This window comes from Chiloscyllium plagiosum, unplaced genomic scaffold, assembly GCF_037043375.1.
Source record: "Chiloscyllium plagiosum isolate Xiang-an unplaced genomic scaffold, Cpla_swu_hap1 HiC_scaffold_34, whole genome shotgun sequence".
Classification (NCBI taxonomy): domain Eukaryota; kingdom Metazoa; phylum Chordata; class Chondrichthyes; order Orectolobiformes; family Hemiscylliidae; genus Chiloscyllium; species Chiloscyllium plagiosum.
The window spans coordinates 36,653,775-36,669,698 of NW_028270172.1; positions in this window are offsets into that span (position 1 = coordinate 36,653,775).

Sequence of the window (15,924 nt, forward strand, 5' to 3'; positions counted from 1 at the left end):
GTTAGGCTGACAAGATCAATGATTACCTCATACTCAGGATGAACTAAATGTGACTGTAAGGATTTGGTAATTGATAAACACTATGTATTTCTTGCTGTTTATTTGTGAAATTTGGTAGCACATATATGATGGCTGAAACCTCTTCCTCAACATGTGAGTAAATTTGCTCTTGTTTAGTATACGTGAATCGTAAATGCTGTGGGTCTCTCCATTTGGCACCAAGACACTTTCTTTAACTCAAGCATGTAATCTACTCATTTGACATTTATTCCCTTTTATGCAATGTAACTCTCAGTGTAATTTCATTTTATGTCGTGCTGTAACAGGAGCCCACAACTTGAGTAATTTCATAACGCTGAGGTTCTTCAAGTGACACTGTTACTATTATCAAAGGTGTCTGGCTCATCATTATGAAGAAAGCATTTACTTTACCCACATTTCCTATTTTACAATCAAAGCCTTTGTTCTTAATTATTACAATGCTGTTTGTTAGCATTGAATTCCCTCATTGTCCCCACATTTGCCTTTTGTGCCATATCTTTTTTTTTCAGTTAGGTACCGTGCTGACTTACCAAGCTGCTTGTGAATGCAACATGTGCCCAAACTGCAATCTTTTGATAAAACCAAACAACCTCAAAATGAACTTTGGGTATTACAATATCACATTATTCTCCAGTCACTAATGACTAACGTTAGATCTCAGTAAGAATTCCATTCTTTTCTGCTCACTGCTATACTGGCTAGGCTGAGAGAAACACTCACATATGGACTGATCTGGAAGCAGTCAGATAAGGACGCTTTACTTACACCTCCCCAACTGAGAGTGCAGTAGCGCAATGTGCTCAGTTCTTAAAATGTCCACATTTATGGTTCACCAATGCTGTGGATGGCACCCTTCCAATATGGACTCTGCCGCAAAGTTCAATATTTGGACCTCAGCTACTTCCAATTAATGATATCTTCGGTGGGATGGGGTGGGGGCGGGGGTTGGGGGTGGGGGGGAGTTGCTATAACACTTTACCAGGCTAATTTCTGGGATGAAATATTCGCGAGAATCCCTACAGTGTGGAAGCAGGCCATTTTGCCCATTAAGTCCACAACAACCCTCTAAAAAGCATCCCAACCAGACCCATCCCCTATCTATAAAAACCTGCATTTCCCAATACTACTCTACCTAACCTACACATCCCTGGACATTATGGACAATTTCCCATGGCCAATTCACCTTACCTGCACAGCTTTGGACTGTGGGAGGAAACCAGGACATCCAGAGGAAACCCACGCAGACACAAGGAGGATGTACAGACTCCATACAGAGAGTCACCCAAGGCTGAAATCGAACCCAGAATTTGTGAGGCAGCTGCAGTAACCACTGAGCCACCATGCTGTCCTGTTCTAGGAAAGATTGAGTGAACTGTGATTATATTCTCTGGATTTTAAAAGACTGAGAAGTTATGTTATTGAAACACAAAATTTTAAATGGGGTTGATATGGTACATGCTGGAAAACATATCTCTTAGAGAGTCTTGAACTAAGGTTCATTAGCTCAGAATAAGGGATCATGCATTGAGAACTGAAATGAGGACAAATCTCTTCACCCAAAGGGTTATGGATCTTTGGAACTCTCTGTCCCAAAGAGCAGTGGATGCTTTTTCCTCATGTATATCCATGATACACATGGAAAGATGTCTGGATGTGAAGGGATTTAATGGATATTTGGATAGTGCAAGAAGTAGAACAAAGGTAGAAGATCAGTCATAAACATTCAAGTGATCAAGCAGCCTCAAAATACTGAACAGTCTAACCCAATCTCTAATTCTTATCTTCTTCTTTTGGACAATTTGGCATCCAATTGATGCCTGTAAAATTGGCAAGGCATCAACCCGTTTCTAAGTCTGGATGTCTCATATTAAACAGAAAAGGCTTCTCCCTATTGTCTTGCATGAATTAATGGTAGATGCATTCAGTAATAAAGACAAATGAATTTTCAGCAGCAGATTAGCAAAGATCAGAAATTATGTCACAAACGTCCCTGCTATTTTGTCTATCCTATCCTAATGTTCTCTTTTGGATTTAACAAGAGGTAACAACGCTAACTATATTCTGGATTAAATGTACCTTGCCCAAGATAATTCTGGGCTGGAAATCCTAATTAATACCAGCTAAACCGATGAATAGATCTGAAAATGTCCCTCCTAATCTAATCTGGAGTTTGATTAGAGTTGATCTTGCATTTCAGATATTCTCATTGAAATTTGTTATGGAAACATGGTCAGAGGAAGTGGAGAACATTGATGCTGTCTTCCTAGAGTGATCATCATCATTTTTCATGTATCCGTCATCTGTGAGCTATGTCATTCTTCCTTCACTATTGCTTGGGCAACATACTGTACCTCTCTCCAACCAGGAGAAAGTGAGGACTGCAGATGCTGGAGACCACAGTTGAAAAGTGTGGTGCTGGAAAAGCGCTGCAGGCCAGGCAGCATCCGAGGAGCAGGAGAATCGTCGATTCTCCTGCTCCTCGGATGCTGCCTAGCCTGCTGCGCTTTTCCAGGACCACACTTTTCAACACTCTCTCAGACCAACATTGTAACTACATGACATGGACTGCAGTAGTTTAAGAAGACAGCTCACCACCAGCATTGACAGGATTGAGTTTAGCTCTAACGTGAAGAAGGGCTTATGCCCGAAACGTTGATTCTCCTGTTCCCTGGATGCTGCCTGACCTGCTGCGCTTTTCCAGCAACACATTTTCAGCTTTAGCCCTAACGTGCCATACAACCAAATAGTTCCAACAGCAAGGCAAATATATGAAAATAGTCACACAAGTGTGGCGCTCAACAATTCAAGTTGTCCAGGAGCCTCTTGATAAAATTTATCTCCTCGGCACTGCTACAACAAATCCGGGCAAAAAGGATCTTTAAAAGATTGTGTATTTTGTTTCTTCTTTGAATACATTTATTAGTTATACTAGTATAGAATGTGAGGGGGGAAAGTCTCTTTGTGCTGATGAGGTGTGGGTGGAGGCAGAGGACATGTAACAAAACCATCTGGATTACATACAACTTGGGTTATTAGACAAAGCTATGCAAATGGTGTTGCAGTGTGTCAGTATCTCCAGAAGATATGAAGCAGAAATCAGAAGGGAAATAAAAGCTAATAGGACCGTACTATTGAAACAGATTTTGATTCAGTTGTCAATAGAGGTCTAGCGAATTTGCTCCAGTGGATTCTTACTGTTTTCAAAAAGGGTGTCACTATCTATAGACCATAACTACTGCAAATCAGAATTACTGAGCATGAAGCAATGGGTGACATTTTTGAGAAATAATCAAGACAAATCTTTCTCTTTTTCTGAATTTCAGGAAGGAGAGCTAAAAAAGAGATTAAAGCTACTAAACCGATTTCACTACACTGTTCCCTATGCGACCTTTTCATTATAAAATGGCTGTTAAGGAGGATAAATTGACAACAATACATTCTATTGAAAGGGAAAATACAAAGAATATCTGACGATTTTTAAAAATTCACTGATGGGATATGGGTGGGACAGTATTTACTGTCCATCCCTCACACGCTTTGAGAAGGTGGAAATGAGCTGCCTTCTTATACGACTACGATTTACAGTACAATGCTGATGGGCCATTAGTTCCATGATGTTGACCAAGTAATAGTGAAGGAACAATGACATAGTTCCAACTCAGAGTGATGGGTAACTTGGGTGGGACCTTGTAAATTGTATTGTTCCCATGTATCTACTGCTGTTAGATGGTAGAGGTCGTAAATTTGGGAAGAGCTATTAAGCAGCTTTGGAGAGTTGTTGCAGCACATTCCATTAATGTTACACCCTGCTGCTACTGTGCATTGGTGATGAAAGGAGCGAATACTGAACTTGTTATATGGTGTGTGCATGAAGCAGACTGCATTGACCTGGATGGTATAAGCTTCTTAAGCATTTCTGAAGCTGCTTTCATCTGGGAAAATTGAAGGTCAGAAGTTGCACACTGCATAATTCTAACCTGGTTTTGTAGCCTCAGTATATTTACATGTTTAGTTCAGTTTCTGGTCAATGGTGACCCCCAAGATGTTGATGGATAGGGATTTAGCAATAGTAATATCATTGAATGCCAAAGTACATTGATTGGATTCTCTCTTGCAGGAGATTCTCCTTGCCTGGCATTGATGCTATGATCGAGTGACTCCATGGCAACATCCCTACCTCTGAACAAAAGACCCAGGTTCAAGTCCCACCCACTCCAAAAAGATTAATAACATCTCTGAACAGGTTGGTAGAAAATATCCATAAATAGCAATTATCTGGTCAACATCACACAGCTATGTGAGAGTTCTCACTGGACAAAAGTTAGCTGCTGTGTTACTTACATTATTTGACACCCTTCAAAAACTTTATTTAGTTGGCGACAATGCACTCGGGATGTACTGAGAATCTGAAAGATGTTTAGAGAAGCAAGACTGTCCTTTTACTAAAGGAGAGGGAAAATGGGAATGCTTTCTGAGACTTGGATTGCAGCAGGTAAGTTAACCAAATATGATTAACACCAAGCCCGCTCCACCACCTCCCCGTTCATACACTTGGCCTTTTTATTTAGCATGGAAATATAAATGACACTACATAGGTGCTTACTGTTCAGGGTAATGTCACATTTCAAGTGAGAAAGCCATTTGGGCAAGTAATTAGCTCTTCAGTTGTCAACCACACTCTTTGTATAATCTGCTCCATGAAGAACAGCTTTATATATGGGTTTGAACAGCAACACAGTTTGCATGCTGTGGTTGAGGTCAGAGAAACTAATTACAGAGTAAAAGGTGAACACTAACTACTGCACTTTAATTATCCCCAGGTCTCCTATTCCAGCATGAAATTTGCATTTCCCTGCTCTCCACCAGTAATAGATAATGAAGTGGGTTAAAACACTTTGCTGTTAAAAACAATGTTGAAACACAGGAGCCTATTATTATTAGCTGTTGGCCAGCTTGATTTTGATTAACTCCCAGCAATTTGTAAACACAACTGCCACGGTGCAATTTGAAGACAAGACATGTATTATCCTGCTCACTATGTGGGGATGTTGAGAGATTAAGTTTGTGACTGTCACACATGGAACTGAATGGAATGTAGTAAAATGGGCAGAATACAATGATGCAAAGGCAGAGCTCCATTTGAGATTCAGAGAACTGCAGTAAGAGAAGGTGACTGAATTTTTTTGTTTCTTTTGCATCCACACACTTACGACTCATCACTTCTGTCCATACAGCAGATTAATTCCAATGTGAATTGAAATTCTGCTAATTTGAAGGCAATATGTGTATGCTTATTCCTTATCTACAATGAACAGGGCCCTGGGTAGTAATGTATGTCACTTTTGGTACATGAAGTCACCACATTGTGAACCTAGCTGACAATCTGAAATTGTCTGGGCTAAGAATTACAGTCAATCTGCCTGTCTACATTTAAACAAATCTTGACAGTTAACTATCAGTCGTCATTTAATTGGTGTGTTCTCCATGGCAATCCTTCCATCACACAGAATCCACAATCAAACAACCAGCACACTTCTCTTACAGCATAAAAATGTTCCCAATTACATTGGTATTCTTACAAATGTCCTGATGAGTGCAGGAGGAAAACTCCTGACAAAATTACACACTCACAGAATTGTTATGCTGCAAAATCCTTTCTCAATGTTAATACCACTGCAGCTGTGAGTGGGGGTTGAAGGGCCCACAAGTACAGTTAGCTCATACAGCTCAGCCAGACCTGAGCTCAGCAAAAGAAACCCAGGCCAGTATTGCCCTAGGAGAATCCAGCTGTCTGTGATTGTTCCTGTGTGTATGTACTGGCATGCAGTCTCTGTAGTCTCTGTAATCTGCATGTTGACCCAGGAAGGAAGGAAAGCTATTAGAACGTGTGCAGTCGTTGAGGGTGTCCATGAGTGATTTTTGAGGAAGGCCAAAAGCTATGTCTTTGAACAAAAAGAGTTGGAATCCCTTGTAAAGTTTTAATGTAACTTGATGACCCACAATGTTACTAATATCTGGGGTGTGTGGAGAAACCAAGAGACCTGGATTAACTTCTTTTTCTAATTGATGTGTACCATCAGGTGTTTGACTGCAGTTTGTCCATTACACAGATTAACCTGAGGTTAATTTTAATTGAATGTTAGAATATAAATTGTATATATAGTGGATTGAATTATTGTTCTAACTTTGTACAGTAAATTTTATTATCATGGACCTGGAATCTTACACTTGGTCAACTTCAAAAAATAAGTATTGGTCCATATAGCTGATTGTAATTTTACTTTAGTGATCTGGTTCAGGATCTTAAAATAGTATTTCACACCTTCATTATCCAAGTGTATCCCTGTGTGTTTTCTCTGCACAGTTAGAAGACTGTACCGTTGTGCAGCCATAGAGTCATGCAACATGGAAACAGACTTGTCGGTCCAACTAGTCCACACCGACCATGTTCCGAAACTAAACTATGTTTCACCAGCCCATATCCCTCCAAACCTTTCCTATTCATGTGCTTATCCAAATGTCTATTAAACAGTGCAACTGTATATGCATTGACCCTCTTCTTCTGGCAGTTCATTCTACACAATAACCACTCTCTGTGTAAAAATGTTGCCCCACATTCCTTTTTTGGACATCATGGTGACTCAGTGGTTAGCACTGCTGCCTTACAGCACCAGGGATCAAGTCCACCCTTTGCAAACTTAATAACCATGTCTTCTATATTGTAAGTTTACAGATGACACACTGACCCGCTGAAGAGTAACAGACCCATCCCCCCTACCCTACATTTACCACTAACTAACACGGAGAAAGTGAGGGCTGCAGATGCTGGAGATCAGAGCTGAAAATTTGTTACTGGAAAAGCGCAGCAGGTCAGGCAGCATCCAAGGAACAGGAGAATCGATGTTTCAGGCATAAGCCCTTCTTCAGGAATGAGGAAGTCCTCATTCCTGAAGAAGGGCTTATGCCCGAAACGTTGATTCTCCTGTTCCTTGGATGCTGCCTGACCTGCTGCGCTTTTCCAGCAACACATTTTCAGTCCTAACTAACGCACCTAACCTGTATATCACTGAACACAATGGACAATTTAGCATGGCCAATTTGCCAATTCACCTGACCTGCATATCTTTGGATTGTGGGAGGAAACCCACGCAAACACGGGGAGAATGTGCAAACACAGATAGTTGCCCAAGGCTGGAATTGAACCCAGGTCTCTGGCGCTGTGAAGAAGCAGTGCTAACCACTGAGCCACTGTCCATTGTCTGACAATCGGAGTCAATGACTAGGAAAAGACCTTCGTCCTGTATAGTGAATAAAGCTGTCATGATTTTCCAATCATTAAACAGTGGGTGGCACGGTGGCTTAGTGGTTAGCACTGCTGCCTCACAGTGCCAGGGACCTAGGTTCAATTCCAGCCTTGGCTGTCTTTCTGCTTGGAGTTTGCACATTCTCCCCGTGTCTGCGTGGGTATTCTCCAGGTGCTCGGGTTTCCTCCCACATTCCAAAAACAGATGTGCACATCAGGTGAATTGGCCATGCTAAATTGTGTTAGATGCATTAGTCAGGAATAAATGTAGGGAAATGAGTCTGGGTGGGTTACTCTTCTGCGGGTCAGTGTGGACTTGTTGGGCCGAAGGGTCTGTTTCCACACTGTAGGGAATCAAATCTAATTCTAAATGGACTGAACTTTGTGAGAGTGTAGATATCCTTTGCGCTGCTGTGTTTGGTGATGCCTCACAAACCCTCAAAATCTTGCCAAAGTCATAGTTGCTCCCTGGCCGATTTACTGTATCTTGTGCCAGGTGTTTTGTTTGCTCCATGCTATACAGCCCTAGTGTAGCTGTGAAAATATGTCCTGGTCAATAATTTCACATTTAAACACTTACTTCCCTTTAAAATATGGCTCTTGAGATACCTTGTATATCTCTGTATGGCCAACAGCATTTGAAAGTATCTTGCACTTTCTTATGGCCACTCTTTATGATGATGCTTTGTCAGAAATGGTGTATGGTGGTAAGAAGCTTAAAATCTGAGACATTTCGCTGGGTCTTTGTTTTAGGGAGTAGGCATGTTGTACCTCTTCAACTTCACCTGGATTGGGAGGAATAAAGCCAATAAAGCTGATCTAATTTACCTGGCTCTTCTTACTGCTGAAGACAAATCCATCACAATGAGTTGCAGTCACCAATGAGTGCAGATTTCACTGGTGCTCTTCTATGGTTTTACCCATCACTGCAATATCAAGTAACACATACCCCTTTAGGAACACTTGTTTTTTTTCTATCCATCACCTCCTGGAACACACAGATAGATCGAAAGGTAAGCTCAAGAGAGCATACTTTCGAAATGATGTTCTGAACATAGTGATTTCTTTAGATTCTTTTGCCAAATTAGCTGACTAATAGCTGTGTTTCGCATCCAGTTTGGAAAACAACTTAGCTCCTGTGAATTTTAGATTCAATTCTTTTAAAGTTAGAATTTTGTACAGCTGTTTAGAGAAAAGTTTAGATATTTTGGGCTAAATTCATCCTATATGTGCCATCTTTCTTTAATGCACTGGAAACAACATTGCACCAGTCTATGTGCTGGTGGACAATGGGCGATACCATTATGTTCAAAGTAGTCCACTTGCAATTAAGTGCAGTGGTCCACTTGCATTTAAGCTTCCCTTGTATGTGAACGCTACACTTTCCAGGAAGGGTACCTTTGAAGTTTCCTGTGGTGTCAAATCGGTCTGAGTTTGTTTGTTGCACGTTTTGGACAGATGAAAAATTATTCCTCGCCTGTTCTGCTTTGATGGTATCTTAATGATTTTGTGAACAGTTGCAATGTTTTATTCTGTTGGGCCTGCTATTATAGATCTAATCATGTATACCATGCAAACTACGTGTGGTTTCCATTCAGACCTGCCAGAATTGAACTTTATCATCAATGTAATGCAAAGGATAGCTGATCATTATATGTAATCAGATTTGTTGTTGTAGATTGTATCATTGAGTTCCAATAGTTCAGGTAGATATCCTTCACAATTCCAAAAGGTAGAATGTTCACGCTCGCTCCCACGATGTTGTTGGATTTGAGCATCGGATGGCGTATTACCTTTGGTTTCATGTTGGTAATAGAGGTACAACTTTCTAACTTTGTGTAAAATGTATTCATGGAGTGTGGCTTTTGGAGGCTGAGGCAGCACTTATTGCCCATGGCTTGGCTTCTGAGGGCCATTTCAGAGGTTAGTTAAGAATCAACCACATTGCTGTAGCTCTGGAATCACATGTCAGCTAGGCCAGGTATGGATGGCAGATCTCCTTTCCAATGGGATATTTGTGAATCTGATGAGTATTTACTGCAATCAGTAATGGTTATATGGTTGCCATTGAACTAGCTTTTAATTCCAGATTTTTTTAATGAATTGGAACTTCACTATCTGCCATGGCAGGATTGAAATTTAAATCTCTCAAAACATTAGACTGAGACTGGATTACTAGACCAGTCATGCACCACTGTTTATCTTTGTCCACACAATGTATCACACTCATAATATGAAAACCTTCTGGTTGAAGGCTTTTGCACTTTAACTCTCAATCTTGATCTGTCATGCTGTGAATCTCATATTGATGTTCATGGTTTGAGTACAGAATTGTTGCTGCCAACATTCCACACTCCACCTTTGTTTGATTGTGTCTATTGTAGTCTCTGGTTGCACCTTTGGAAGCTGAGTTCTTGTTGAGATGAACCCAGTGTCCTTTTGCACCACATAACTCATAAAGATCTTGAAACGCAGGCCACCTTTACAGTAGACAGCACTTACCACACAACATGTCTGGTTTCTGTGTACTAGTTACCTCACCAGTGCTTGTAATGGCACCTAATGCTTGCAGATGTTCTTGTCTGATTACAATGCCTTCATATTTTCTGCCATTTTCTATCAATGTACTGATGTCATGTCATTTATTTTTCTCTAAGAGATCTTTTTGAAAAGCTTTGCTGAACATTGGATCAATAATCAGGTCCATTATCCATTCGCTGAGAAATCTGTCTTTACCCACATCACAGCATCCAATGGCAACCTGATCAATTGATCCTTGTAGCTATTGATCTGACCAACATCACTAACTCTGGATGCTGAATTCTAGTACTCATTTTTACAAAGTTGATCCTCCAACATTAACTCAGCAGGATCTCTCTGATGCTGCTCAGACAGGCCTGAATTGTTGATTCCAAGCTATCCTTCACTTCCAATGGCTACCTTTATTTCCGCTGCTTGCTTATCTACTTCTGCAATTGCCAAATCTAAAAAGCATAGCTCCACCCGTTGTTTAACAAGCCTACACTTATGGTGACTGTGGTTCTTCACTTCATGGTAGAGAATTTGGAAAAATACATGACCGAGTACATTAAGCCACTTTTGTGTCTCCCATTCCAATTCCTTCTGGTCTTTGGCTCTGCATAAAGTTGAGTTCATCCAAAAATCTACTGCCTGCATTTGAACTTACACTAAGTCCAGTTCACCAAGCACCGCTATCCTTACAGCCAAAGAGTGTCTCCTGGTATGCCTTCAATATCAAAGTTGACATCTTTGGTCATAATATGTCCATGGTATCACGTGAACAGACTCCCCATGGTCTCTACTGCTCGAAAGACTAGATCATTCGATGCATGGGAACACTACTGCCTGCAAGTTCACCTTCAAGACATGTTTCATCTTGTCTTTGTACCTTGGGCTAAACCTTATGTGCTTTTTGCCCAGTATGAGTTATGTCAGGATTTTTGAAGGGACCTTAGTGATGGCCCCTGTCTGGCGTAAATGTTATTGATGTGTGGGGGAGATTATTGGTAGCAAGACAATCGAGGTACTCTGTGTGGAGTTTATGTTACACTGCAGCTGTTTTTCTTTTGTTGTTTTTGCTTTGCCCTGTGCTATTTTTGGCTGTCATTCAAGCTTTTTCATTTTATGTGCTTCTTTTGCTTTTATGTGGGAACAACATCCAAGGTTATCTTGATGTCCTGCAGCTTCTACAGCCCAATTTGGAGCCAATTCATTGCCCATGCCACTGAACTGAAAGCTCACAAGTCAGATCCTCACCATTTAGCAAGTGCATTTCTGTAATTTGTTTTCTCCTAGTTTCCCAATGAACATCACATCTTTCCTGCTTCAAAACTGACCTTATTATTTTCCTGTGCTTTTCAAGTTTGCGTCACTCACTTCATCATTTAGAAAAATTCACCCTGTCGCAATCCAGTATTTTGTTATTTAATACTGACTTACCAATTGCAAATTTACCTGAAAGTCTCGAACAGTTTGATTACCAGACAAGTTAATAACTTGCACTTACAAATCCATAGTCTAGTGTGCTGCTGCTTTAACTTGTCGTTGCTGATGGTCATGGGCTATCATGACAGTTCTTAGCTCCTTCATGTCCTCAGCTCTTAAAACAGGAGGATAATAGGCTGGTCATTTGATTTGACTTTACTTATTATTGTCACGTGTACCTAGATACAGTGAAAAGTTTTGGTTTGCATGCAGTACAGACAGATCATACCATGCAACGTGCATAAGAATAATAGAAGAGAGCGAGGAATACCGTGTTATGGCTGCTGAGAAAGTACACAAAGAGCAAGGTCAGCAATAACTTTGAAATTCAAGAGATTCATCAAATAACAATGGGGAAGAAGCTGGTCTCAAAATCTGTTGGTACATTTGTTTAAACTTTTGTATCTTCTGCCTGAAAGAAGGTTTCAGAGATTGTAGGAGAGGTAGGAGAAGTCTTTGATTATGTTGGCTTCATTTTCGAGGCACTGAGTAGAGTAGATGGAGTCAGTGGATGGAAGGTTGGCTTGCATGATGGACTGGGCTGTGTTCATTACTTTTTAAATAGTTTTTACAGTCCTGGGCAGAGCAGTTGTATACAAATCCATAGTCTTGTATCCAATGCAGTTTAGCAGACAACAAGGGCACCCTTATTGAGACAGCTTCTTGAAGCCTGACATGAAAGGGTGTTTCTTCCTGTAAACAAGATTAGACGTATGGTTTAAAAAAAGGGTATTCTATTTCAAATGGAGACTTATTTTCTCTCAGAGGATTATGACTCTGAGAAGTCTGTTTTCCAGAGAGCAGTGGAGGAAGTGTCATCAAGTCATTTAGATCTAAAATGCAGAAAATGCCATTCAGCCTATCGAGTCTGTGCCTATCAAAAACAACTACTAATTATTCTAATCCCATTTTCTAGCACTTTTCCAACTTTGGCATTGCAAGTACACATCTATACATTACTTAAATGTTATGAGGGTTTCTGGTTCTACCATCCTTAGAAGCAATGAGTTCCAGATTCCCACCAACCTCTGAGTGGAAAAAATACTCCTCACATCTCCTCTAAATCTCCTGCCTCTTAACTTAAATCTATGCCCTCGGTCATTATTCCCTCGATCAAGGGGTAACAGTTTCTTCCTATTTGCCTTGTCTTTGCCCCTCATAACTTTATACATCTCAATCATGTTTCCACTCAGTCTCCTCTGTGTCAAGGAAAACAACTCCAGCTTCTCCAATCTCTCTTCATAACTGAAACTCTCCAGCCCATCCAACATCCTGGTCAATCTCCTCTGTATCATGTCCACTGCATTCACATCCCTCCTATCATGTGGATTCCAGAACTGCACAAATTTGTTCTAGATGTGCATTGAATATATCTGAGGCAGAGGTTGTCAGACTTTAAATTACAAGAGAGTCAAGGGATATTAAATATAGGCAGGAATGTGGATTTGAAAATATAGCAAGATTGATCATGGTCTTATTGAATGGTGGAGCAGAGACAAGAGGCCAAAGGCCTAATCCTGCACATTCGTAAGGACTTTAGAATCTTCTGAAAACGCTATATGAATTTTAGTGAAAATGCATCATGTTTAATTTACTGCATTTTAAAAAGCATAAGACCTAACTCTAAAATTTCCACCGAATACAGTTTAGTAATCTCTGGGGGTTGTAGTAAATAAATTGATTTAACTTAGTTTATGCTTATTCTTCTGTTCAAGTATATTCATGTAAGCATGGCATACTGATAGCTATTTCTGAATTTTGAGTTAAAAATTACCTCAGTCAGAGCTAAAGTAGCTTTCACACAATTGGTTTGACACGTGATTATTTTGGTTAGGTTGTAACTGGAGATGAAAAACAACGGTTTCTAACACACGTTTACCATGCCTGTTGACTAGCTGTGTCAAACATATTTGAGAAAAGTTGCAGAATATTCTGGGACATTGGTCTGTATGGTGGCTCATTTTATTTCTGCTCAGTTTTGTCGATAGCTTCTTGTAAAGAGTTGGGAAAATACATGACCAAATACATTGAGCCTTTTTTACATCTCCTATTCCAATTCCTTCTGTTTTTTGACTCTACATAAAGTTGAGTTCATCCAAAAATCTGCTGCCTGCGTTTGAACTTACCCTAGCTCCAGTTTACCAAACACCACTGTCATCACATGCAAAGGGTGCCTCTTGGTATGCCTTCAATATCAAAATTCATGTCTTTGTTCATAATATGTCCATTGTATCACGTGAACACAACTCCCCAGCCCCCCTCACCACCCTTGTCTATACTACTAGAAAGACTGGGTCATTAGATGCATGGGAACACTACTGCCTGCAAATTCACTTTTAAAATGTTTCATCTTGTCTTTGTACCTTGGGTGAAATTTTATGTTCTTTTTGCCCAGTATGAGCATGTTTGGACTTTTAGAGGGACTCTTACTGCAAGGCCCAGTGAGAATTCTCATCATACCTTCTCAAACTCATCTCATTAATTCCCCATCTCACTCCTCGTGTCTGATGTGCCTGTGTCACTTTAAAAGGCCACCGTGCATTCGGACATTGCTCTTTGTCGAAAATTAGAATAATTAGGTAATTATTCCATATTTAATATTTCATGTGTAGCATGAGACCTCATTTAATTGTATTACACTGGAAATTAGCCATCTACTGAGGTAATCAAAAGAGTTAACGGATGCCACTTTTCCCTTTTATGAATGCAGTATTTTTGAAATGAAGAATTTTTTTTGATCTTAGAAGGAATGAGAACTAACTTTCAAATAGAGGTGGGCAAAGGGATGATGGTGATCCTTGGCATCATGGTCGATGGCCAAGAGCATTGAGAGAGTTGATTGACACAGCATTGACAGAAAGTCCCCAAAATAAGCTGCATCAACCGGGGTAGATGGGGAGTGAAAGTATCCAGAGGATTGAGCCACTATCTTCATGGCAGAGGACCAGAAATTCCCCATATCATTCTGAGGGAGAAGGGTGTTGGGTGTATGCAGCTGGTGCCCATGGATTGTGATGTGAAATGCTGTTTGGTGCACAGTAACAGGAAGGCACCTCACAGCCAGTGAGTAGCCCTTTTTGTTACCAGGTACCTGCTGCGATTTCCATGCCAAGGTCTCTTGATGTCCAGTTTTCTCAACCTGTTCGGTGAGGTGAAAAGCTGAATACCAGTGAGAAGAGTTTATGGTGTTAATAAGGCATTTAACAAGCAATAATCTCCCTCGATTGGCAACTTGCATCACCATTTGGCAAAAACATAAAAGACATATTGAGACAGTCCTGATGTGAAGACAGTCCTTGCTGGACTTCTCATTTGATTCTGCCACAAATCCTGCCGTAATCCATGTCAGTGTCGAAAAGGTGGCACTGGAAAAGCAGAGCAGGTCAGGCAACATCTGAGGAGCAGGAGAGTCGACATTTCAGGATATGCCCTTCATAATCCATGTCCGTCAGCCCCTTATAAAAATTCTGCCCTGTGTCACTGTCCTTTTACTGTCACTGGATCAAAATCCTAGAACGCCCTTTTTGATATCACTGTGGGTTTCCAACTCCATATAGACTGCAGTGCTTCAAGAAGCTAGTTGACCATCACATTCAGAAGGGTAATTCAGGATTGGCAACAATGCTGGCTTAGATAGCGACACACACACAAATAAAAAAAAACAACCACCCCATCTGTGTTGCTTTCACTAACCCTTCGCAAAATTGCTATTTTTCACCAATTTTTACCTCTTGCACATCACAATGTTTAATCACTCCGCCATTGCTGACTAGAATTTCAGCTGCCTCAACCCCAAACTCAGAAAACCCTTTGCCATCTCTAACTGGTTTTCTTCTTTTAAGATGCTCATTAAAACATACCTCAGTTTGTTCATCGGTCCTAACATCTTCTTCCAGGACTCAGTGTTAAATTTTGTTTGTTAATGCTCCTGTAAATTAGGCTGGCACATTTTCCGATGGTCAATTTGTCTCTCACAAGCGTACTGGACGGTAAAGAACATGGTCTCTCTAGGTGGCAGATTTGGTCACACCCTAGACTGAGGGTTCAAGTGCCAGGTCAGAGTCTCACTGCATGAGATGGCATCTTTCAGCTGAGCCATCAAGCCGAGGTTGCAACTGCTGACTTAGATCTGTGTAAAAGTCCCATAGCATGATTCACCCCGCAGACACAGAGATCATCTAGCCATTACCACACTGCTATTTGTGATTTCAGCTTCATAACATCATTGCAAGATTACCCCAAGATCCTAACCCCTTTGCAAAACATATTCCATCACACTCCTGGCTTGTGCCTTGTGAATTAAGAACAATCAATGGGGAATCTTGAAATAAATTAGTCACTGTAGAATGTCCAGTCTCCAGCCTGCTGTTTTGGCCACAATATTTATTTGGTTGACCAAATTGAGTGTTTGGTCAATAGTAACCCCCAGGATGTTGATAATGGGGGACTCAGTAATGGTAATGCTATTGAATATCAGGGGCTGATGGTTAGATTGCCTCTTGTTGGGGATGGTCATTGTCTGGCATTTGTGTGGTGTGAATGTTACTTGTCACTTGTCAGTCAAAACCTGGATA